Source organism: Corvus kubaryi, unplaced genomic scaffold (assembly GCF_017639235.1).
Source record: "Corvus kubaryi isolate FWS band 111438036 unplaced genomic scaffold, C.kubaryi_AGA036_p1.0 37398, whole genome shotgun sequence".
NCBI classification, from domain to species: domain Eukaryota; kingdom Metazoa; phylum Chordata; class Aves; order Passeriformes; family Corvidae; genus Corvus; species Corvus kubaryi.
Window position 1 is genome coordinate 54222744 of NW_024581137.1, and position 23278 is coordinate 54246021.

The 23278-nt window shown below is 47.2% G+C and overlaps 1 long non-coding RNA gene across 1 annotated transcript; it reads left to right on the forward strand.

Moving 5' to 3' along the window:
- Positions 1-396: 396 nt before the first annotated feature.
- On the forward strand, positions 397-14966 carry LOC121671933. The gene is made up of 3 exons (XR_006018673.1): positions 397-675; positions 6020-6187; positions 7798-14966. It is a non-coding gene; the product is annotated as an uncharacterized LOC121671933 (long non-coding RNA).
- The last annotated feature ends 8312 nt before the right edge of the window (positions 14967-23278 follow it).

Genomic DNA, 23278 nt, shown 5'->3' on the forward strand with positions numbered 1-23278 from the left:
AACCAAAGGTGTCTCACCACCACCTTGGCATCCTCTCCCCTTCTCATGCTTTCCATGGGTTCCTGATTCCTGTTTGTTTTGGAAAAATCCACGTTTCTCAGGTGCCCCAGACCAGCCCTGTGATTCCAGCTGGACTTGGATCCTATCCCATCCGTACAGGACACCAAAGCTGGCACTGCTTGAGCTTCACCAAATACCTTGGCCTTAGAGGACTCGAAGCATCAATATTTGACGCAAGATGTGGGGACAGCCCCGATTCATGATGACACTCAGTGAGCATCCCAAGAGCTTTCCTAAGCCATTGGGTGTCATCAGTAACGTCAACAAGAAAAAGGTCAGCGCATTTTGTGGGCAGATCTCTGACCTCCTGGGCAGCTCATGATTTCCCAACGCTCCTGTGCTGCGACAGGAGTGATACATTAACTTGATAAGCTTGTGCAGGTTTGGCCTGAGAAATCTCTCCAGCTGTCTATCTTCTGCTGTTCCTTTTCTTGTTAGTCCTGCGAAGAAACTGAGTTTTCAGAGAATTCTATTGTTGCTGTAAAACATAATTTGCTCTGCTGCAGAGCAAGCCAGGCAGAGTGAGCTGTGACTCTTTTCCTTCCTTGCTGGCTGCCTATCTGGCATCACTTTCCCTCATAAGCTGGGCTCTTAAGTGGAGACAGTGCATCCAAGGTAAGGATATTACCTCAAACCTCCTCTCTATAAATAGGCCTGGCTGCTGCCCCGAGGTTGCTTGTTCTGCTGTCAGAATATGGCTAAATGGCTACTTACGAATTCCAACATGTGCTTGATGTGGAGATTACAGCTGCTATCCAAAACAAAGGAGCTTTCTCTCTCACAACGTGCTGCTCCCTTTATGAGGCAGTTTGGAAAACTCCGGTCTCTTGAGAGGGTTTAATCCATGCCCTGGTGCTTCTTTTGTGTGAGGACAACACAGCTTCCTCCAGACCTAAATGAAAACAGGACCCTTGAGTGTCTGTCAGAATATGTTTGGTGCCCTGAAAATCACAGGGGAGGAAAGGTCTGATCCCTGGGGGGTTCACCTGTGAAGCAAAACGAAAAGATGCAGGGTTATGTCAGCACAGCACAGGATGGTGAGTGCAGGGATGCCAACCTGGAAAGGCCTCAGTGCAAGAGTGTGGCATTGCCTCTGTACCCCCCAGGAGCCAAAGGAAAGATGCTTGGTTTGGGCTCAGGACTGTGCTGATGTCTGTGAGTTGTGATTAGCTGAAGGTAGTTAATGAATATTGGTTGGTACAAAAAGGTGAGGTTTTGCAAAGAAAATAATTTGTTCAGTGCCCCTGCACAGCTGCGTTGTCACACAGGGGCTTTAACAGAGCCAAAGAAAGCTCTGCTTTTCTTGTACTTTGTCCTTACACTATTTTTTCCTGCTTGAGGCAGTTTTCAAAGGAAGTGGGAATGGCTGTGTTCCCTTGATGGATGTGGGAAGTGGGAGATCAGGTGAAGGGGTGTTTCCTCCTGTCCCCCAGCAAGTCCAGGCAGGATTTGAAGCAGGCTGCCCCACCACACATCCTGTGATAGAGGAGAACTTCCCTCACACTGAGGCATCATGGCAAAGCCTAAGCATGACACAGCAGCAGCAGCAGCTCCTAAACACTTGGAAAGCCTTGTCCTTGCTGGTGTGGTGGGGCTGAAGCATGGCTAACGCAGAAACAACTTCCCTTTGAGTTCTGGCAATGGAATTTGGGTGTGATTTATTCACGTATGCTGGGTTGGCATCTCCAGCTGCCGTGGCAACTCTACAAAAAAATATAATTAACTTTCTCTCTTGGCAGCCCCAAGGCAGATGGCCATCACGGGCCTGGCAACAGCAAGCCAGATGGCACGGGGAAGGCAGTGGCTGAGGGGTGGCCGTGCTTCCCCACCCACCAGCTTTGCCACGGGAGCTGGGTATATTCTGTGGGTGGCCAGTATTTATATTTGCTTGTAAATTACGGCCCTCAAAATGCTAAATGAGTCTGGCTGCAGCCTCAGAGCACAGCCTGGCTCCTGTGGCCACAGGTTTGAGCCATGCAAGCGGAGCCACGCTCACCTCCCAGTACAAAAGAGTCCTTTGTGCATGTTCTCCTGCTCCTCAGGCGTGCACTCCTCGGCTACTCCGCTGTCCCGTTGCCTCCAGCCGCGCCAGTGCTTGTGACTCAGCTGGACTCAGCCACCTAGAGCTCTTAGCTATCAATCATGACACCTACCACTTGTCTCTTGCCATCTGCTCTCCTCTTTTCTGACATCTCCAGAGCTTTGCTCCTCACCCACATGCCATTTGGTTCCACGTCTCGTGGAAAGCATCACCCAGGCAATGCTTCCCTGCTCTCACCACTGGAGCTCCTTGCTCTGGTGGGAGGAAAAAGTGGCTCTTGATGATGGGAATGCTGATGGTCTGCCTGTGTTTCAGCCTCCACTGTCAAGTCAATGCCAGCAGCAGCCAACACCTCTCTCCACCTACAGCATCCTAAGGCAGGGTGCACAGCCTGAGTCACTAAACAAGGATTGCAATCATTTCAGGGAGGGAGGACTCATCGTTCAGGCTCTGCTGATATTGCCTTTAGCACTCAGCCTGGAGTGCTCCCATGTCCTCGATTCCCCCGCTGGATGTGGCTGTATCAGTGCCTCAACCTTGCCACATGACATGAGAGGCAAACCTCAGCTCCCACCTGTGACCGTGTGCTCGGCTTCCTTCCCGCTGCACTCGTGTCCCAGCCAGGGTGACAAGCAGCTTCAATTTACTGGGTCCCAGGGGGTTTCATTTTGAATGTTTTATGCAGCCAGGGCACGGCTGAGGTCCTGGGGGCCGTAGCATCTCCTCCATCCTGAACATGTTTGTAGGTGTGGCAAGGCTGTGCAGGGCATGTCCTTGGTGTGAATAAACATCCAAAGGGATGTACTTTGCCACTTCTCTCGCACTAATGCAGCTCTTGTTAGCTGATGATTTTTGATGGAGATGTGTGTGCACTAATGGGAGATTGCCAGGCTAGAAGTAATTAAAAAAAAAAGTTCCTTTCAGCATGTTATAATCATTCTGAATTATTAAATAGGACAGAATTTTTAAAGTCTAATTCACTTTTCCATTATTTATACTGTCTGCTTCAGTTTTATTCTGTCTTTTGAGAGTTATGAATCCACCAGAAAGTTTCACTTTTGGGTTGTGATGATGTCGGTGTTGGAGGCTGCCAAAACTCCAACACTGCTCATCTGAAAACCCCGTATGAGGGCTGCACCCTTCCCCATTTCCATGCACAGCACTTAAATTTCAAGCCCTTTTTAGCACTGCACCTACAATGGAGGAATTTTTCCAGTTGCAGCAAGAGGCCACTGAGGATCAGAGAAAAAAGTCAGCACATCAAAGGTGCAGGGCAGGGAGCAGCACATGGGCAGATCTGTCCTGCAGTAGGTATGTGATCAAACAGATAAGTGTCCATGCCTTCAATCAGCGCTGTCTTCCAGCCCCTGCTAATACATCCCAGCTCTAGCTGCAGCCTCTGCTTCTTAAATGCTCTGAAACAAAAGGGTTTTAAACCGTAATTTACTGTTTCTTTTTTTGACATATTTCTAAATCGGTTCAATATGGTGGTGAACCGCTAAACTAAAGTGTTTGACTTGCTTCCAAATCGAAGTGATCATTACAAAAAAAAAAAAAAAAAAAAAAAAAAAAGAAAGGGGGGGGGGGGGGAGAAGAAAATGCAAGGAAAGAGAAGTGCTCTGCTAGTTTGAATCAGCCACCCCTGCCTTGTGATTTAAAACCAGTGGAGCACTTCAAGTTTTCATAAGCACTTAGCTTTGGAAGCAGTCCGAGCCCTGAACACGTGCGTTTGCGGAATCATTTACCATTATTAGAGCGTTTGAATGATGCTTGAGCTCTCCCTCTGCCCCGATAAGCACTCCGGCTGCCTGTGATTAGTAGGGTGGTTTCAAGCTTGTGCACAGTTGAGGGTGATTATTTTCAAGCGTGCCATCGCCTGTCCCTATCTCCAAAGATCTGAGATCTTCCAAATTCATTAATTCCTTCAGCTCATCTGAATGGAAATTACTAGACGTGGTTCCCTCAGTGCAATTTTACAAAGTGTGTCACAGAGAATAATAAATGTTTGCAGCCAGGGCAGATGGAGCAATAACGTGCATGCCACAGAGCACTCCTGTGCTGGGTCAGACCTGTTATTAAGATATGTGATTGTGGAGACTCTGTGCTTCAGCCACGGGCTGGGAAGTTCTGGTTTTCGATGCCCCAGTGCTTGCTTTGAGCTGGAAAGGGCAGAAGGACAGTGCTTGATATTCCCATGTGTTTTATAGCTTTGTGTTGTGCTGCACTGATGGACAATACTTGGCTAAGCTAAGCCCAGGGTTTTGCACCAGCACAGAGGAAGTCAAGGAGGTTGTCAGATGAAGCTGTGCAAAGAGCTGATCTTTCAGGTTTGCTGGCTGACCCAAGCAAGTTAAAAAAAAAAAAAAAAAAATTGTGTGAATTCAGGTTGACTAAAGATGGAAATGTTTTGCTTTTCTGAGCTAAGGAAAAATCTGAAAGAAACAACCCTGTTTCTTGTTTTTCACTTGTTAAGCTTTTTGGTTGCTAACTGCTTGCAAATTTTGCAAGAAAATTCTGTTGCAATAAGCAAAATGGAATTGCTTCGACTTGAAATCATCTCAGCAATTTCCCTCAGGTCTTTTGGCGAGGTGGTAAAAAACAACAAAAAAACGCAAACACAAATTCCTACTTTTCCACGGAAATTTTTGGCTAGCGGAAAGACCACATGGTCCAGTGTTAAAAAGACATGAAATGTCCAAATTTGTGCATGAAGCAATCTGGGTCAGTGACGCTGCTGCAGCCCAGCTCCCTGTGAGGGCTTTGCAGGAGCCCAGACCTCTGCTGCTGCCGGCAGGGAAGATGCCGGGAGTTTGAACTTTCGAGAGGGTCCCTAGATTCCTCCATGTGGAAAATCAGAACAATCTGCTGGCAAAGAGGTCAAACTGGAGGCATAAGAAAGATAATCCCACCCCTACCTCCTCCCAGACGTGCAGCCAATGATCTCCGCTGCCCTGGCCCAATCCAGAGCTCCCCTAGCCCATCTCAGGACATCAGGAACTGGCTTGGCTCTAAAAAGGAAAAAGAGAGGGAGTTTTCCCTGGTAGACAAAGGATGGGAGTGATGCCCTCCGTGCCTCTGGGACCACCAGGCCCCCCGTGCAAGGGGCTATTCTCTGTGCTATCCAAGCAAGGTTTGAGTGCTGTGAGGATCAGGCTGGAGTCCCCAGCCCGCCCTGGCTCTTGGCCAGGTGTCATTTCGTGATGGCTCCACTCTTTGCTGACTGGTTTGCAGAAGAAGGGTTAGGGGAGGACCAGGTGTTTGGATGTCCCTGCTCCCTGGGAGGTTGCAGTCCCAGCTGATCCCACTTCTCCAAGGCTCAACCTTGGGCTCCTGTGCCCAGCCCACGCTCTGTAGAAACAGGTGTCTCCAAAGGATGGTCCTGGTCCCCTGCTCTCAGGTGAAATTACTGTCTCTGTTGCCTGTAAATATTCAGCTACCTGAATTTCAATCTTTCCTTCAAACTACTTGCATGAAAAACTTCTGGGGTTGGAGGTTTTTTTGTTTTGTTTTTGTTTGTTTTCTGTTCTGGTTTGGTTTGGGTTGTTGGTTTGTTTTTGGTTTTTTTTTTTGCAAGAGCAAATTCAGAAAATATTTTTGAGAGGAATGCCCAAGTAAAACCTCAAAAACATTGATTTTACACATCCAATATTTCAGTGTCCCAAAGAAATGCATAGCAGAAGGTCTCCCATACCTTTGCGAGAAAATAAAACAATTTTGGGCCAGACCTAGCAAGCATTTCTTGAAAGGAGAAAGTCATTTGTTTACAAACTGCCCTGATATTTGATAAACCACTGAGAAACTGGAGCTGAAGAGAGTTAATGCTTTTTGGAAATACAAGAAAGAGTTTGAAAGATCAAGACAGAGCCATGATAAAGGTTGACAACCCTTGGGAAGCTGTGCTGATGTCTTTAATTACAGGAGTGCAGGAGGGAGCGAGGGCCGAGGTTCCTGTGCTGACCACTGGCTGCCTGGATGATGCTGTTACAGCTGTTTGCCACCTCTGTGCCTCAGTTTCCCCTTCTTCAAGTTGGAGGCTGGGATTCAGTCCTGCCCTGCAGAAGCTTTGAGCTGTGCTTGCACCTTGCTGTAAGTTCTAAGAAGTTTGTGGTATTGTGGGGGTTTTTTTCCCTCCTAGATGACTGGGTCTCTTTTGTCTCATTTTACAATCCTAATGGAAGGGAAAAATACACCTGAATTTGTTCTGGAAGGGGAAAGTCGTTCTCATTATTAAGCTGTTATTTTTACGAAGCTGTACCTCGCAGGCCCTCAATACTTATGTTAAAGTCATCAAAACCCAGGATGAGATCCCATAAACCATTCTTTATAGTAACCAGATGGTCATCAAGGCTGCAGAGGTACCTGACAGTGCCTATTACAGGGAAACACCTGCACAAACCTTAACCCCCTCTGTGCCAGCCCTGCCAGTGGGGTGACCTCTCCTGCAAAAGCTGGGTAGTTATTTGGGGGGGATACTGTCACAACCCCCCCTCCCCAGACCCATTAACCAAAGCTGTCCTGTCAAAGGGATGTGTCCCCAGCCCTGACTCCTTCCCTTTTATTTTTAACCCCTTCTTTGAGCATAATGTGAGTAGGTGGAATAGCTGCTCCAGCCTTCCTGCATCTATTAGAAAACTTGGTTGAGTTTTTCTTGTCTTTCTGCTTTATTTCTGGGAAATGCCACTGGGAGAGCTCTTTGGCAGGACCCCAGCTCACTGTGGACAGGGCTGCGGGCTCACATCACCTCTGAGAACCTTCCTGCTGGCAGAAGATGCTGGGTCCCACCAGCCTTCCCCATGACACTCAGTGCAGCCCCTTTTGGAGTCCTCTTTCCTCCCAACTTTGGGGTTGTTGGCTCACCTGTGATACCCAAAATGATCTTGTGTGAGTGTCAGGACAGTGTTAACTTGTGTCACCATGCCCAGGAGCGGTCAGCAGGCAGTCCCTGGGTCAGGTTGGCCAGCTGATGGCAGGAGGATGTTCAGAGGGAATGCTGAGCAGAGGATATCCCACAAAAAGCATAACCCATCCAGGCATGTCAGTGCACTGACAGCCTCTACGTGACTAATAATTCCTAATAGCAGCAGGTTCACAGCACCTGGTGTGGCAGGGAGGTGCTGTTACTGAAAGGCTTGTTTCATCTCTCCTAAAAATCAGAGATGGACTGGTTTTGCCATCTAAACCAGTAATTAAGCAGAACTGGTAAAAAAAAAAAAAAATAAACTGAAGCCCTGTAACGAAATACACATTATTGGCTTTGCAAAGCTGGTTTGAACCTGTTTTGATCCATGTGTATCCCAGCCTCCTTACAACATCCTGCAGCAGCCAAACACTTGATTAAAATAATATTGTTCAAATCCACCCTTTCAGGAGAGACAACAACTTCTGAGAAACAATTACGTTTTATTTCATATTATTTCTTTTTGCTCAGAATGAGCTTTTATAACTGTGAAAGCAACATCCCCCAACCACAGCATTAAACTCTGTGGCTTCTGAGCAAGGGGGAAGCACTGGGGCTCTTGCAGTCCCCTTCTTCCCTGCCAACCTGATGTAACCTTCATTGATGTGCCACTGTTCTGCATTGCCCAATTCCACTTGAAAAACAAACAAAAAAAAAAAAAAAAGTGAGAAAAGGGAAAAAAAGTGAGAGAGAAAAAAAAAAAAAAAGAAAAGCCCTTACTCGTGGGTTCTTTCCTCAGAAAGCCACACCAGCTCCGGTTCCCAGAGGATGAGTCACGCGCTGACGTCCAGCATCCTGCCTCTCACCCCGAGCCCAGGGCAGGACGGAGGAAGGGCGAGAGAACCTTCAGAGCTCCTTCTGTAACCTCACCTCGGTGTGCTGGCAGTGGCCGGGGGTGTGGGGATGCCGTGCTGAGCACCATGGAGGGGGAAGTGCAGCCCATCCCTCCCCCAACACCTTCCCAATGGGATCACCCCTCTAAATAATAAACATGAGCAAGCAGGGGTTTTTTGCCCTTAAGCAACAGGTGTGCTATTATCCTAAAAAAGGGCACTAAATGGCTTGGGAGATTCCTGTAATAAGTAGTTATCTCTTCTTTCTGCAGTTTTTAAATCGTGTAGGTGTCTATTTTCATTATTTGGTTACAGATATGCACTACTGATTTCTTTGGTCTAAATGCTCAGGAGTGACTTTCCAGCCTCAATTTTTTGATGTCTGGTGAGTATTGATGCTGCCACTGGTGGAGTCACCATCCCTGGAGAGATGTAAAGGGCATGTAGATGTGGCACTTGGGGACAGGGTTTAGTGGTAGCCTTGGCAATGCTGGGAGAATGGTTGGACTCAATGGTCTCAGAGAGCTTTTCCAACCTTAGTGATTCCGTGATTCTGTCTGTCCCCTAAAAATCATGGGTTACATTTGAAAAGCACAGTCAAAAGTGATTGGAGCGATTATTCATCTTTGGGGACATTTTTGAGGGTACTTTGGTTGCCATAAGTTGAAATAATTTCGAGGTTGCCTGTCCATGCCCTGCCTTTCCAACCTCTACCTCTCCATGCCCTGCCTTGTGCCTCCATCCTTTCCTTCTCCATCCTCTGCTTCTCCATCCTCAGCCCCACAACAGAACTTCCTTTACTCACACCCTTTCCACCGGTGACACTTCCAGCCCACCAGCTGCCCCTCAGAAACGCTCTTTAATATCTTTAATCCACCACAGAAGGATGACTTTGCATCTGTCCACCAGCATCTCCACTTCTATTGTAAACTGGGCCTTCAGGCACTTCCTGAAAATAGTTGATGGCTCAAGTCCCTTCCTGAGCAATCGAGTGCTGTGAGCTATCTGGGTTGGAAAGTGCAGATATCCAGAAACAAGGAACAGTGGAAAGTGTTGATTTCCAGGCTATTTCAGTGTGATATCAAAGCATGATGGAAAAATAGAGGATTGGGTGTTGCCAATGCTTTTGAGCTTAGGGCTGGTACCTATAAATAGAAACACCCAAAATTATTCTTAGAAACTGAGTCACTAGTTCTTAATATTTCTAGTAAGTCAGTGGGAGTTGTGCTTCTTAGGACAGAGGCAAAAAGTGTGTAGGCCCACACAAAATAAATCAGCTTCTAAAAGCAATTTCTGGCCCTTTTGCTCTTGAGCAATGTTTTCCCAAACAGGAAGATTTGTTTAACAGTGAGATAACTCACCCAGATCAGCTGTTCACAGCCCTTTTTAGCCATAAAGGCACGCACTCAGGTCCTTCCCCACAACCCTTGGCTGCTCCTTTTTGCAGTTACCAAGCTTTTCTGTTGAGTTTTTGCCCCCAGGGGCACCTCAGCCTCGGTGAAAGCACTGGCCAGGATGGGGTGAGGGGGTGGAAGAGGAGGAGGTGGTCTGTGAAGCCTTGGGATTAGGGAGATGGTGTGGGTCCAGGTGTGTTGCAAAGGGAAATGTGGTGGCATCTCATTGTGCAGCATTTAGAATCATGTATGGGACGAGTCTGGGTGTCCCAACACTTTATTAGGGAAAGGTTCTTCGCTCAGAGGGTGGCTGGGCACTGGAACAGGCTCCCCAGGGCAGTGGTCACAGCACCAAGCCTGACAGAACTCAAGAATTATTTGGTAAATGCTCTCAGGCACATGGTGTGACTCTTGGAGGTGTCCTGTGCAGGGCCAGGAGCTGGACTCGATGATCCTTGTGGGTCCCTTCCAGCCCAGGATTTTTTTTGAACAGCAGCATTTTCTGTTGTCCATCAGTGAGTGTGTGTCAGCACAACTGCAGAGCCCAGGGGTGATTTTTACCTTGTTTTCTGCCTTTTCCTCCTTGGCTGCAGCCACACATGTTCAAATTGTGCCTCCTTCACGCCGAGAGGGAAGCAGGGAATTCCCTGCCACTCTTGCAGTGCTGACTGCTACATCTGGTCTGCAAAAGTCACTCTATTCACACAGGCAGGAAGAGGATGAGTAACAGAGCCCCAGAAGTTCTTCCTCTCTCAGATTTATGGTCCTTTCCCTGTGTGAGGGCTAAGTTCTTTCCCTGAGCAAAATTCCTAAATCAATGGCTTGATTAATAGCTGAGAAACATTTTCCCACCAAGTCGGGAAGGACTTTTCACACATAATTAGCTAAAAGAGCCAGAGAAGACATACAGATCTTTAAAATGTATATTATTGTTTTAAATTGTATAAAGTAATCAGTTTTATGAGTCAGATGAATAAAACAACCTTCTTGGGTGTTCAGTCACACAAAGGAGAGCAAAATACAAAACAAAAGGTCTGAGACGATACTCTGTAAGTCAGAGCTCTTAATTCACTGCATGCCAAGATATGTGACTAATGACCATCTCAAATTGCATAAAGACCTGAACTGGTAGAGTTCACCTCAATTTCCTCCACCTTAACTAGTGCATCTCTGATAAGCAGTGTGTGTGCATTAGAAAATGGGAATAAGCTAAACCAGAACATTCCTTGTCTGAGTTACACACAGGATGGGGGAACGTGGGGGGAATCTCTCAGAAATTAGTCTGTCTGTAGTGCGTTTCCCAGAGTGACTCCTGTTCAGACAAGCATAACATTTGCAATTTCCCTCTAACATTTTTCAGTGGGTTGGGGTTTCTTTTGTTGAAAAAAACCTCAGCAAAAAAAAAAACCCTGATCTATTCAGAATACAAGGCTGGGTCAAGATTGGATTTTAGAAAGTCTGATGCTACAAGAAATTTCAGTTTCAGTTGTAGTGACACCACATTGTGTTAGAGGATGCAGGACACAGGGATAAGACAGTGTTTCTGCCTTTGCAGGAGAAAATACATGCCACATCTGAGGTCTTTGTGCAACTGAAATACAGATAATCACCACAAGAGAAGAGTAGGAGGTGGAAATTGTGGTGGATGCATTTTCATGGATTTCAAAGCAATGCTTGGGTGAAAACTGGATTTTTTTGTCAGAAATGCCCAGGTGTGGTCAGGGTATTGACAGCTCCAGGGGCCAGTGGGGAACAGCGATTTATCTTTCAGCTAAACCAGACCTGCTTCTCCTCGCAATTCCTGACCACTCCAAGAGGTTGACAGGACTGCCTTGGCCAAAAAGAGATGGTTTCCTGCTGGCAAGACAGGAAGTTACTCCCTTTGAAGCTTGTGGAGCAGAGAAATTAATCCTTTGGTAGAGATCCATCTGGCCTTAGCTCCACGTCCTCACCTTCCCCGTGGCCATGGTTGTCTAACAGAAGAAGCAAATGGCCTCAAGTTGCACCAGGGGAGGTTTAGATTGCTTATAGGGAAAAATTCTTCACTGAAAATGTTGTCAGGTATCATAAGGGGCTGCCCAGGGCAGTGTTGGAGTCACCATCCCCGAAGGTACATAAAAGATGTACAGCTGTGGTGCTGAGGGACAGGGTGGACTTGGCACTGCTGGAATTGATGATCTTAAAAGTCTTTTCCAACCTAAACAATTGTATGGTTTCATGCTCCTGTGATTTAGGAGGTCTGTCCTTCCCCTAGTGCCCAAAGTGTGGTGAGCAGACAATCTCTGATTCCCACTCAGCTGGACACCAGCATCAGGGAGGGGAATATCTTAACTCAAGGACACCCAGCTGCCAACTCAAGATTTGACCAAGGATAATGAGATTTTGGCCAAATCTTCCTGGCAGACTCAAGGCTTTGCACACAGCCCGAGCAAGCTGAGGGTGCAACTTCTTAAGGTGGGAACGTGACAAACCACCAGACGTTCATGAATACATTGCATCAAATGAGAAAGCTCACACTGAACACAGATCTGGGCGGGGTTAAACCTGACACAGAACCAAGAGCTTGGTTCCTTCAGAGGGACAAGGTCTGGGTTGAACGTTTCTGCTGTTAACATGCCCTCCAGCACTCCAGAACTCCAGAATTTGCTCCAACACGAAAAAAACCCATTCACCTCGTCACATGTTACAGCCCAGCACCTCTGCCAGCTGCAGGGACACTGCCATGGTCAGGCCTGAGGGCACAGGATATCAGGCCAGGTTTAGCTGCCCACTTGTGGAGGAGTCACAGTCTCTCTTGATGAGATCTCCAGTGACTGCAAAGGGAGACCAGGGAGACTTGCTCAGATGGGCAATTTGGGTGTCTGCTCCTGTCGAATGAGTCACACCTGAAACATTCAAAGGCATCCTACCTGCTGCAAACAAGCAGCCTTTCCCATGAAACCTCCTGTTTGCTATTCTGACTCTGGCACCACATCTGGTTTTGCATGATAGAAATCAAGTCTGTGCTTACTTTGGTGCAATGAGTGTTGTTTATCAAATCAGTTCATTTCTCTATGCAGAGTAAATTTCAAGGTGTTTGTGACAATTACAGTTTTGTGTGGGAACGCCACAGAAGCCCAAGGAATAGCCTCAAACTGAAAGAAATTTATCTTCTGCTACAACCCACTGATGATCAGAGGAACGCACCAGGAAGAAAGATGAATGCCCAGGGTTGGAGATAACTGCACATAATCCCCTGGGTTGTATTCCAGCTCTGGAAATTCAAGCCAGAATTTGGATTTTTGTGCAGAAAACAATTTAATAAATTGTTTTTTCATTTCCTGGCAGTTTTTCCCAGCTAAATTGCTTTGTAATCCCCTCTAACATCCACTGGTGGAGGGGAAAGGAATCCTGTTGAAAGGGTAGACAAGCACAGAGGGAAAGAAAAAAGACAGTGGTCAGAAATTGTAACTCCACAGCACAGATTCAGAGCAAACAAGACAAGGAGAGAGGATGGCATCCCTCCCCTGTTATACAGTCACCACGGTAGGGAAGGTGAGGTAAAACTGGGTGGGTCTCAGCCCCGAAGCATCCCAATGGATGCTGCTGACCTTTGCAATCCCTTTCCTGTTCTCCCTGTCTTTTTGCTCCTCTTTTCTGCACATCCCCAGAAACCAGCAGCACTGCTCAGGATACTACAAGAGTATTTTGTGTGGAGTGTTCCTGTTGTGATATGGTGGAACCACAACGTTTAGTTTGGCTGGTAAGACATGGCAGCGTGATCTGCTGTGCTGAATATCTCCTGAAATCTGATTAGCAACGCATGACACTGGATCTGGGCAACACTTATTGAATCAAGTGAATTTAGATGGTTAAAAATGACCTTTCCCCTAAATTAAAGACTCATAGCATCATCTTGTTGTGACCTGTTTTTATTTTCCAGCAAAACAGACCCCAAACAACAACAGCAGCAACAACAAAAATACGTTCCGTTTTCATTCACCCTCGCTCTCTTTTTTTTTTTGCAAACAACAAGAAAGAAGTTTTCTGTGTGTGAAAAACTAAATGGATGGATGTTTGCACTGATGCAGCTGAAAAATGTCACATTAACAAATAGCTTTTGTCTAAAAATTGTTGAATGAAAAGATTTACTATTCTGTTCATGAAAAGATCTCTATGTGGATAAATAATTCTATGTAACTGCTCCTAACTGCTGACTGCCTTTACAATACAACCGGCTCCCCGCAGCAGGGAAGGGCACAACCTATGAATGGATCTTGTCCTGCCTTGGGCAACTTAGATGAGGGATAGCTTAGGATGTAAGAGATTTGCTTGTGGGGAACTCCAGGCATGTCTTCTCTGGGTGGTCTCCTCCGAGTGTTTTGAAGAAGGCTTTGCTTTCAGGAAGGCTGCCATCATTTTACTTAGACTCCAAATGTCACTGCTGTGCTGTTCTGCAGGAGAGGGCTGGCATTCCATGTCCTGGGACTGTGGTAACCAAGCCCTGGGGCTACACAGACCTGAACTCCCTCCTGGTTTCCTCCAAGTGCCTGTCCAAGTGATGTTTTTTGTATGTTTGTTTGCTTGTTTTCCCAAAAGAGTAGCCCCAAAACAAGTCAGGCAAGGAGCAAATGCCAACATGGTTTTTTAGCTCCTGTTAGACCAAAAGACTTGAGCCTGTTACAAAGGGACATAACCTGTGAAGGTTGTGGGACCTGCTGGGGAAATGCCATGGGAGTTTTGCAGCAGGGTGACCTACACTCTGGCAGAAAGAAACCAAAGTGGGAACAGAAACATCCCCTTTTCCCAGTTCTCCTCTATCCCTCCCAGTCTACAGGAAATTCCTCAGTTTGCAGGTTCAAGGGTGAAGTTGGTGGTAAAGTTATTGAACGCAGAAACCCCACATTCAGCTCTGGCAGTCCTTGAGCTGTGAGAGGCTGAGGCTGCAGGAGACCGTGGGGGCTGCATCCATCATCCTACATCCATCCCATGGCATCTCTGCTTGGCTGGGCTGGCTTCTAGGCAGGCAGGACCTTTTTTCTGACCCAGTTCAGTCACTCTCATGCTCACCACAGCTCCTGCTTTGCAGTAGCTCCAAGAGCTGAGCTCCTGCAGGCTGGGAGGCAGGGATGAGGGTGGGTGGTGTTCACCACCATATGCAAAAACAGTTATTCACCTTCATTTGCAACAAGTTCTTCAAAGACTGACCCTTTTGCACAACACTGTGCCCAGGATGGAAACCATCATTTTTGTTTTGGAGTGTGGATTGGAGGCTTTTATATATTTCTACTTTTTAAATTAACCCATGTGGCCCCAGAATCAAGTCCCTACTTGTATATCTGTGAAAAAAAAAATATATAAAAAAAAATACATATATAAAAGTATGCATGTCCTTCTGTGTTTGTGTGTGGTATACAGTAACTCAAAACTGATTTCTCTCAAGCTCATTTACTGAAGACTTTTAAGCAGTAAATGAATTCAGGAAAAGCTGGGAGAACTGGTGAATAAGTTAAAAAAGAATAACTGGATTTTTTTTTTTTCTGTGCATCTCCAGAAGTGAAGCAGAGTTAAAAGCACAGAACAAAAACCACCGTAAGACCAAAAGCAACAATAGAGTGTTTTCCTTTCTGTACGTTTGTCACAGTTCTTGCTGGTCATGCAAAAAAATAAAAACAAGCCCAAATAAAATCTGGCACACAGGTCATTATGTTCTTTGGGAATCAGAAATAGACTGAGTGGGCTTGGTAGGCAAACACACATTTCACAAGCTCCTTCTTGTCACAAAGCCAATATTTGTTCAGGAGAGAATTCTTCCTTTGGGTAATTAATATTTTTTTGCTATTTATTGCTCGCTGGATGGATGTTTTGGAATGCGCAGGGAAGGGGGGGAAACCTGGCAGTGTTCCTTGCAGTTATTCCATTGCTGCTGAGGCCTTCCAACAAAAATCACAGCACCGAGCGCACATTCCTTTCGTAAGCAAAATGGATCATCAGGCGATGGAATGGCTTCAAAGGAATGTGTGCATCAAGCCTCTGACATTTTGCTACAGCTAGAACAGGAGGGGAGGGAAAAAAAAGAGCTATGGATGAGCACTCTCCTTAGATTGTAGATTTTTTTCTTGCTTGTCCACTGCAAAGGAGGCTTTCCAGCTGGCACCTGGGAGGCTGGAGCTATTCCACTTCCAAGCCACACGTTCGAGAGAAGCCAGAGAGTTTACATTAGAGAGGAACAGGAGGTGAAGGAAATTGTAAACTCGAGTGAGATGTTATAGGGCAGGTTAGATGCTGGTGGGTAGACTCACAAAAGTGGAATGTTATTGCTAAAATCTGGCTCCTTCCAAAAAACCCTTAACATTGTCAAAGCCTTGAGTTTTGTCTGCTAGTTTCAGACATTCCAACATATGCTTCTTATTTTGTTTTTAATACTTACAGTCCATCCAGAGACAATTCATGGCAACTGTGGCTATTGTAACACTATATAAAACACAGGGTTTGATGACAACTGATATGAAGTGTGATTGGAAAAAATAATGCCCCCTGGTAATGATAATATTTCCTGCTCAGATTGGTCTCACGATAATAGGGCTGCTCCAGTGGTGTTTTCAGAGTTATATACAGGACTCTGGTATTACATTACAGCTGCTGCCTGGTTATACATCCGTGTGAATAAGAGGGAATAAATGCACATGCAGAAACACCAGAATGTTGAAAATGAGGGCCAAAAAATGGCAATTCCTTGTTTGCCTTGGGACAGGGGTGGGAGAAACTTTGTCAACTTGGACATGGCTGACCAGGGAAGCATCTTGGGGGCTGGATCTTTAAGGTCCCTTCCAACCCAAACCATTTTATGATTCTGTGATCTTGCCTTGTTTCAATGAGAAAAGTGCCCCCAGCACCCCGGGTCCCTGCTGGTCTCTGTCCTGCACCAGCAACCCACCTTGGCCAGCTCATCCTTGGGTGCTTGGCAGCTTGGCTCTGGAGGTCAGAAATAGCCCAGAGCAGGAAGCTTGGCTTTCAAAGGGGAGGGTGGATGTGGATGAGAAGCAGAGCTGCTGCTCTGGAGGGAGGCAGGGAGAGGGGGGAAGACAACCTGCCCACTGGATGGGGTTGCAGATGGTTCACTTCATCCTGTTCCAAGAGGAAACATGTTTGAATCCTTTGTTGTAGCTCCACAAGCCATCCAGCTCCCCAGCTTGGGGGGGCGGGGGCTACTCTCATGTGGGAGCAGAGTTACTGCTGGCTTGGGATAACAGCACTAACATGAGTCTGTTTATCTTGGGTTTCCCCATCTCATCCTTCTCACTCCATGGCACTTGATTCCAGCAGTGCCAGCAGACCTAAGGATTGGCTCTGCTTTCTGCCCTCTGGCTTTTAGCATTTAAATCCTTGCTTTTTCCAAAAAAGATTCCAGGTTTCAGGGGTCAGTGGGTGTAAGGGAACTGAGCTAAGGGACTGCTTTCCTCCTCCAGAAGCACACAGATATCTGCATTGGTGAAAAACCTGCCCGAGAGGTTGATGCTGCAGGACTGGGACACAACTGACGATTGCGGAATTATCCATTGGTTTCCTGTGACCTGCAGCAAATTCCTTCCCAGATTAAAGGCCTAAATCAATGGATGTCAGATAAGGGCAACTCCCCTTAAGCCTGGCTCTGTGTGGCAGTGAGATCTGCATGCTCATTGTGACTGCACGATGGACATCAAAACCCAACGTGCATCTCATGCCAGCCTTGGGCAGCATGAAGAGCTCAAGGCTGATTTCTGCTGTTGAAGGTGACCATGACAGCCCTCCGGAGACAACTGCAGATGGAAAAGTTCCCCAGGAAAGTTGTGAGCAAAGGAGTCATTCCTGAAGGAGGAATAAAAAGAAGGTGAGAGGGATTTTTGTTATGACTCTAGGAAAGGTGTTTTGACTCTCTCATCCTCATTTCAGTCCCACACAGCAAAACTGGGAGCAAATGAGGCTTTTCATGTTTGGTGGGGGTCCTGGGACCGATGAAGCTGGGCTGTAGGATTTCACCTCCAGAAAGCAGGGATGCTTCAAAGACCCCTGTACTGGGGGAATGTGCTACCACGAGAAATATATCCAGAGTCCCCCATAAATTCAGAGGTCTTGGACTCAGTGGCTTGAGACCACATATCAGGGAGTTATCTGAGCAAGGGGGCATAAGACAAAGCTGGCAAACAAGATCTGATCTCACTCGGAGAGGGAGGGAACTGAGTCACCCAGAGATGCACTAACATCAAGGGGAAACTTCAAAGAAGCCAAGAAACTCAGGCTCAAGGACTCCAAGGAAATATCTTCAAAGGCTGAGCAATTTGACCGTGGGGCTGGGAACAGCGCTAGTGTCCACCCTTCTCAGATGACGGTGGAAGGGGAAATTTTGCAACTCTCAAAAGTCTGCAAACATGCGCAAAGACACGTGGAAACGGGGAATCGTGCAAGACGCCTGGCGTCACGCCTTGGGAGAGAAACCAGCTGAGGTCCCCTGCGCTCTCATGAGGGAGGCTACAGGACTTTGTCTTACCAAATCTTGATGAGAGCCTTTGGCTCTGCATCATAAATATTGGTAGTGAAATTTCCAACTGGGTTTTTATTCTTCCCAAACTCTTTCGCAACTGCTTCCCTGCTCTGCAAATTGTGTTGAGCTGCTGCTGCAGCAGAAGGACCCTCAGTTCCTGTCTCAGCAAAGTCGCTCAGGGACAGCGAGCACTGGGGGCACTGAGGGGGTCACACATAGGATTATTTCTCATCCCTCTCTAGAGCAGGACCTTGCAGAGTTGGCTATCACTCTATGTCCTCCTCTGCATTTTTCCTCAGAGGTTTCCTTCAGCCTGAGGTGGAAGATGTGTAGCACGAGGTGATGCAGTTTGCTCCAAGTTTGTTGGCTAATGTCATGGAAACTCATTTCCCTGTCAAGAATCCCAACCCAGGTGCAAGCCACTGCACTTAGACAGGCTTTGGGGACAGCCCTACAGCTACCTGACCTGTCCCAGTACACACTGTACCAGCAAAATTAGCAGGAGAAAGCCTCTGGAGTAGGTGGCCCTGGCGCCACTTGCCCAGATGATGCCCAAGGGCGGATTTGCCTGGCACCAATGACAATGGGGACAGTTGCCACTAAAGAGGTTGTCAGGTCCCAGGAGGAGAGGGAACAGCCTGCCTCAAGGTAAAGCAGAGCCGGCTTTATTCCTGGAGTCTGCATTGGGTCTGAGACTGACCCCTCCAGCTCAGAGAGGCAGGAAGAGGGGCTTGGATCCCTCGGCGTCAGTGACAGCCAGCCTTGGTGTGCTTTGAGCATGGCCAGCACTGAATGCTGATGGAAAACCGCCAGGGCAGGTTTTACATGCACTAAAGCTCCAGCCTTGGCACTGTGAGAACTGGGTGAGAGATGATAGGAAGAACAGTTCAAGAGATGAAGGTGCTGCACCCAAACACTGCAGAATCAGAGAATCATTAATGCTGGAAAAGACCTCTGAGATCATCGAGTCAAAGCTTTGGCCAAACTAAACCATAGCACCAAGTGCCACGTCCATTCATTTCTCGAACACTTCCAGGGGTGTTGAATCCACCACTTCCTCAGGCAGCCTGTTCAAACACTTGACAACCCTTTCAGTGAAGAAATTCTTCCTGATGTTCAGCTTGAACCTCCCCTGGTGCAACTTGAGGCCGTATTTGCTCTCTTCCTGAAGAGAAATGTCCACATGTTCAGCAGAGTTTTGCACGCTGGGCAAGGACCACATACCTCCCTCTGTCCATCCCACTGAGCAGCCTCAACACCGCAGCTCCATCCCCTGTGTCCCAAGGACGGTTTCATCCAGCTGGCACAGGATTGTGCAGGACTGGCTGAGAGCTGTGCTAGCAGCCACCGCAGGAACTCTCTGGGGGTTGCCGCTTGCCAGGCCCTGCTGCAGCCCACGCTCTCCTGCCCTAGCTGCCACACTCCCCTGACAGCCAGCACAGGTAGGCACCACACCCAGAGCAGCCCTTTCCTCCTCTTCCTGGGCTGGGCAGACACCAGCACCCAGCTGTGTGGGTTTGCTGTCTGCCTGCGATAACAATCGCAGAGAAGAGCCGGCTTTTTTTTGTAACGGCTCTGATTCTTTTTTTCCTTTATGTCTGCAATCTTCTCCTGAGCACTGCTGTGAGGGGCAAAAAAATTGCCCATGACAGGCATGGTGAGGAGAACTCACCCAGCAGCAAGCAGAAAATATTTCCATGGCCCTGGAACCAAGCAATGACCAGAAGCCAGATTATGATTTTAGTTTTATTGGCAGGAGCTTGGAAGAAATCCACTAGAATAACTTGGGTTTGCTGTGCTGTAAGTGGGATCACAGTCCCCTGCTTTGCTGCCTGCATGCCTGCTCTGATTCTTGGGTGCAAGTTTGGCTTTCTGGATGGGAATGCAGCTGGTTATTGCCAGCCAGTAAACCGGCTCGTTTGGCATCAGCAGCAACCGGCTGCCAACACTGCAACTCGGCTTTTAGCCAATATGTGAATTTATTTTTTTTCTCAGTGGTAAAGAGAGCTCTTTACCACTGAGGTTACTCAAAGTGTGTGATTTTGGGGTGGTCCAGGCACAGACACTACCGTGCATTCGTTTCTCGGTCTGATTTCTATTTGGGACCAAGAACAAGTAGCACAAGTGAGCTTGGTCTCCTGTTTTCCTTTGTCCAGCAGGTCCAAGAAGGAGACATTCATAAAACAGGGCTCTGAAACAATCTGCTTGCCAGCAGGCATGGGCTGGCTTCTCCTGCCAGGCATTGATAGGTTGAAATGTTCAAACAAGGCTCATCCCCAAATGCTGGAGAAACACAGGGAACCTGACACCCACCTCGAGTCAAACCCATGGCTCTGCCCCAGGACAGAAAATGTCATGAAATCGATTAAGAACAGGGCTGAAGTTTGTTGATAAAGACCATCTGGAGACCCTGACAACACTGTGGTATCAAGGCTGAAAGGCCAGTCCAGCAGAAGGAGGAGGACCCATTCATGTAGTCAGTTGGGTGCAAACAGTGAGGGGACCTCATCCTGTGTTGCTGCTCCTCAGCTAGTTCCTGAGGAGGTCATTTCACCTCCAAGCACCTCAGCCAGGGACACCTGAAGAAAGAAGGCTACAGGGCGCATTCAGGAAAACGTGCACAGTGTGAGGCCATGGGGGTGTGGGGCTTTTTCTGCTGGCAATGCCTAAAAACCCCTTTGCAGATAGGCCCTGACTGAGTCTGAATCCCTTGGGTAAAGCTTTGTCTCTCTCCAGGCCTCCTACAATCTCCTTCCTTGCCCTGACAAGGGAGACTGAAGCTGCCTTTGGTTGTTGCTGCCTTTCCACCCTTGTGTCTGGAGGGTGCCATGTAGAAGCCCTGGCTGGAAGGAGCCTCCACTTTGTGGTAACCTCGCAGCCATCCCGTCTCTCCTCACCACACAGCCAGACTTGCAGCCACTACAACTGTCTCCATCTTAATCCCTTTCCTTTCAGGTGGGTTGGGAGCAGAAAGGAGGAAAGCAGGCTTTGCCAAGAGAAGGAGAGTACTGGCGCTGGGAGGCTACAGAGGAAGCAAGAGAAGAAGGTGATATAATTGTTTAGACGTGGTGATGCTTATTGCATGTAGAAACCATGTCAGCACCATGAAAATAATTATGCCCATGCCATGAAGATTAATAAATTAGAAGATTGAGAGAGCGAATATACCCTGAAGCACGTTTCATGCAAAAAAAATTATGCAAATGTTGAGGAAATAGCTAATTTGGTGCCTTTTCAACACACGAAATGGGATGCTTCTAGTTTGGGCAGGATTTGCCTGTTTTACCGTGAGTCACATCCGATCCCTGCCACACTAAATCCAGCAAATATTGGCAACACAAAGTAGGAATGTGCCCATTGACAGAGGACCAGAAACAGAGTAGTTTTTCCCAACTTGATATGGGTTGTTCGTCTCTGGAGCTGTTATGCAATTCTGAGTATTGCGTCTGTATATGTGGCTTATTATTAATTTATCCTTTGGGATTGCATCCTGTCAAGCCTAGCATTTTATAAAACAGTTATGCAGGTGTATGGAGACACTGTGTGCCAATGTCAAGTGAAAGTGTGTTGCAGCAGTGGTTTAAATGACAAGTCTTCCTGCTAATGATTTGTCCCAATGTCTTCAGAGCAGAGGCTGTAGGACACTCCTCCACAGATTTCCATATGAAACCCGTAACTCCTGGTAGAGGATTTCCATTCCCTCTTACAAGCTCCTCTGGGCCAGGCACGCTGTAAATTGAATTGCTTTATTTAAGGACTAGAACCAAAACCCTGGAGACAAACGCCTTCTGTCTTCATTCATATTTGAATTTGTGGCTTAGGCCCACCTCCAGGTGCGATGTAAACTGTCTTTTGTTTTTCTGTGTTAAGGTGTGGTCAGAGCCAGTGGTCAGGAGACAACATCCAAGGCTTGGTGACCCATTCTGACATTCAACAGGTCCTTCAAGGTCTGTGTACCCTTGTGCAGAAATGGGCTATTCAGGAGAGTAAGACTGGGATACAGCACTGATGCCCTGTGTTTTCCAAAGGAATATTGTACAATATTTATTTTGTGACCGGGCACGTCGACTCACGGGAAGGAGAAGGAAACCAAATCCCCAAGGGCTGAAGGAGGGAAGACCTGCCCTAAGCACCATCAGGCAGTGAGAAGGCTGGAGTAGGAACCCACCACATCTCCTGCCTGTGCCCACAGCCTGGGGCATTTGTGACTATCAAGGCAGCAGGAGACCTGGAGAACAAAGAAGAGATTTGCCCAAAGATACAAAACCCCCTCATCAGCTGCCTTGCAAACTAAACTGCAGCGCCATGTGGGTGTGAGGAGGGGGCAGGGGTCCCCCCTACTTTAGATCCAGCCATTTTCCTCCCCCAAACCACACACCAGAACTGGTGATCTGGGTAAGAGGGGATTCCATCCGTCTCAGGGCAGGGTTTCAAACATCCATGCCATTTTCACTTTCTCCATGGTGTTTTCTAATGCAGCTGCTGTGACTAGCCAGGTCAGCCTGTTCACACATGGAAATAAACCCTGTCCAGGAAAAAGATGAGCAAATAGGGTAAGATGTGACTTGAAAACTCTCGCGTGAAGCAGGACATGGCTTGGCTTCCCTTGAAACCTGATTTGTGCTGCAAAGCAAGAACCAGATAGTAACGGAGACTTGTGCTTTTTTTCATTGAGAGTGCCTGGGAAACAAAGGGCTGAGAGTCACATGCTGCTGGTGGTTAGGAAATAGTAAAATGCATAAATCCTGAGTCTGGGAGAGATCTCAGCCCAAGGGTACCAATGATTTTGCAAATAATAAATCCTTCCTCCTTATCTTGCAGTATTTATGATGAAAACTGGGTGCAGGTAAAGACACATGGCTCTCAGAAAAGCCAACACCAGAACTAGGAGCTCTTACCCCAGAGAGGGTAAGAAGGGTTTAGGTGGAGAAAGTGTGCAGGACAACACTAATACACTGATTTTGGCCATAGGCTGACGAGTGTTTCTACCCCCACTTGAAGATGGACTTTCTCTTTGTTCCACACATGCCTCTGGGAAAAAACACAGCATCCAAAAAGGATGGTTGTTGCTCTGCCTGTGTCCAGGAATGAAGCTGAGCAGCTGATCTCAGACGATGGGTTTTCCTGTGCAGGGCCAGGAACTGGACTCAATGATCCTTGTGGGTTCCTTCCAGCTCAGGATATTCTATGAGTCTTTGATTCCATGGCTGGTGGCTGATGTTTAAAAAATAACAGCTTTTTGCCCCCTTGTCTCATCCTTTCACAGGTTCCCATGTAGGCTTTTCTGAGCAAAGAGTTAGGCTGGCTTCACATGCCTTGCAGAGATGATGAAGAAAATGGAAATCATTATGCTCTGGTATCTGAGTTCTTCCAGTAAAAGATGAATCCCTCTGAAACGTGCTGGGATGCAGGAACACAGATGTTTGGACTACCACACACCACCTATATAGAAAAATTCCCTTATTTTAGTTGCTCTAGCTTTTGAGAGCACTG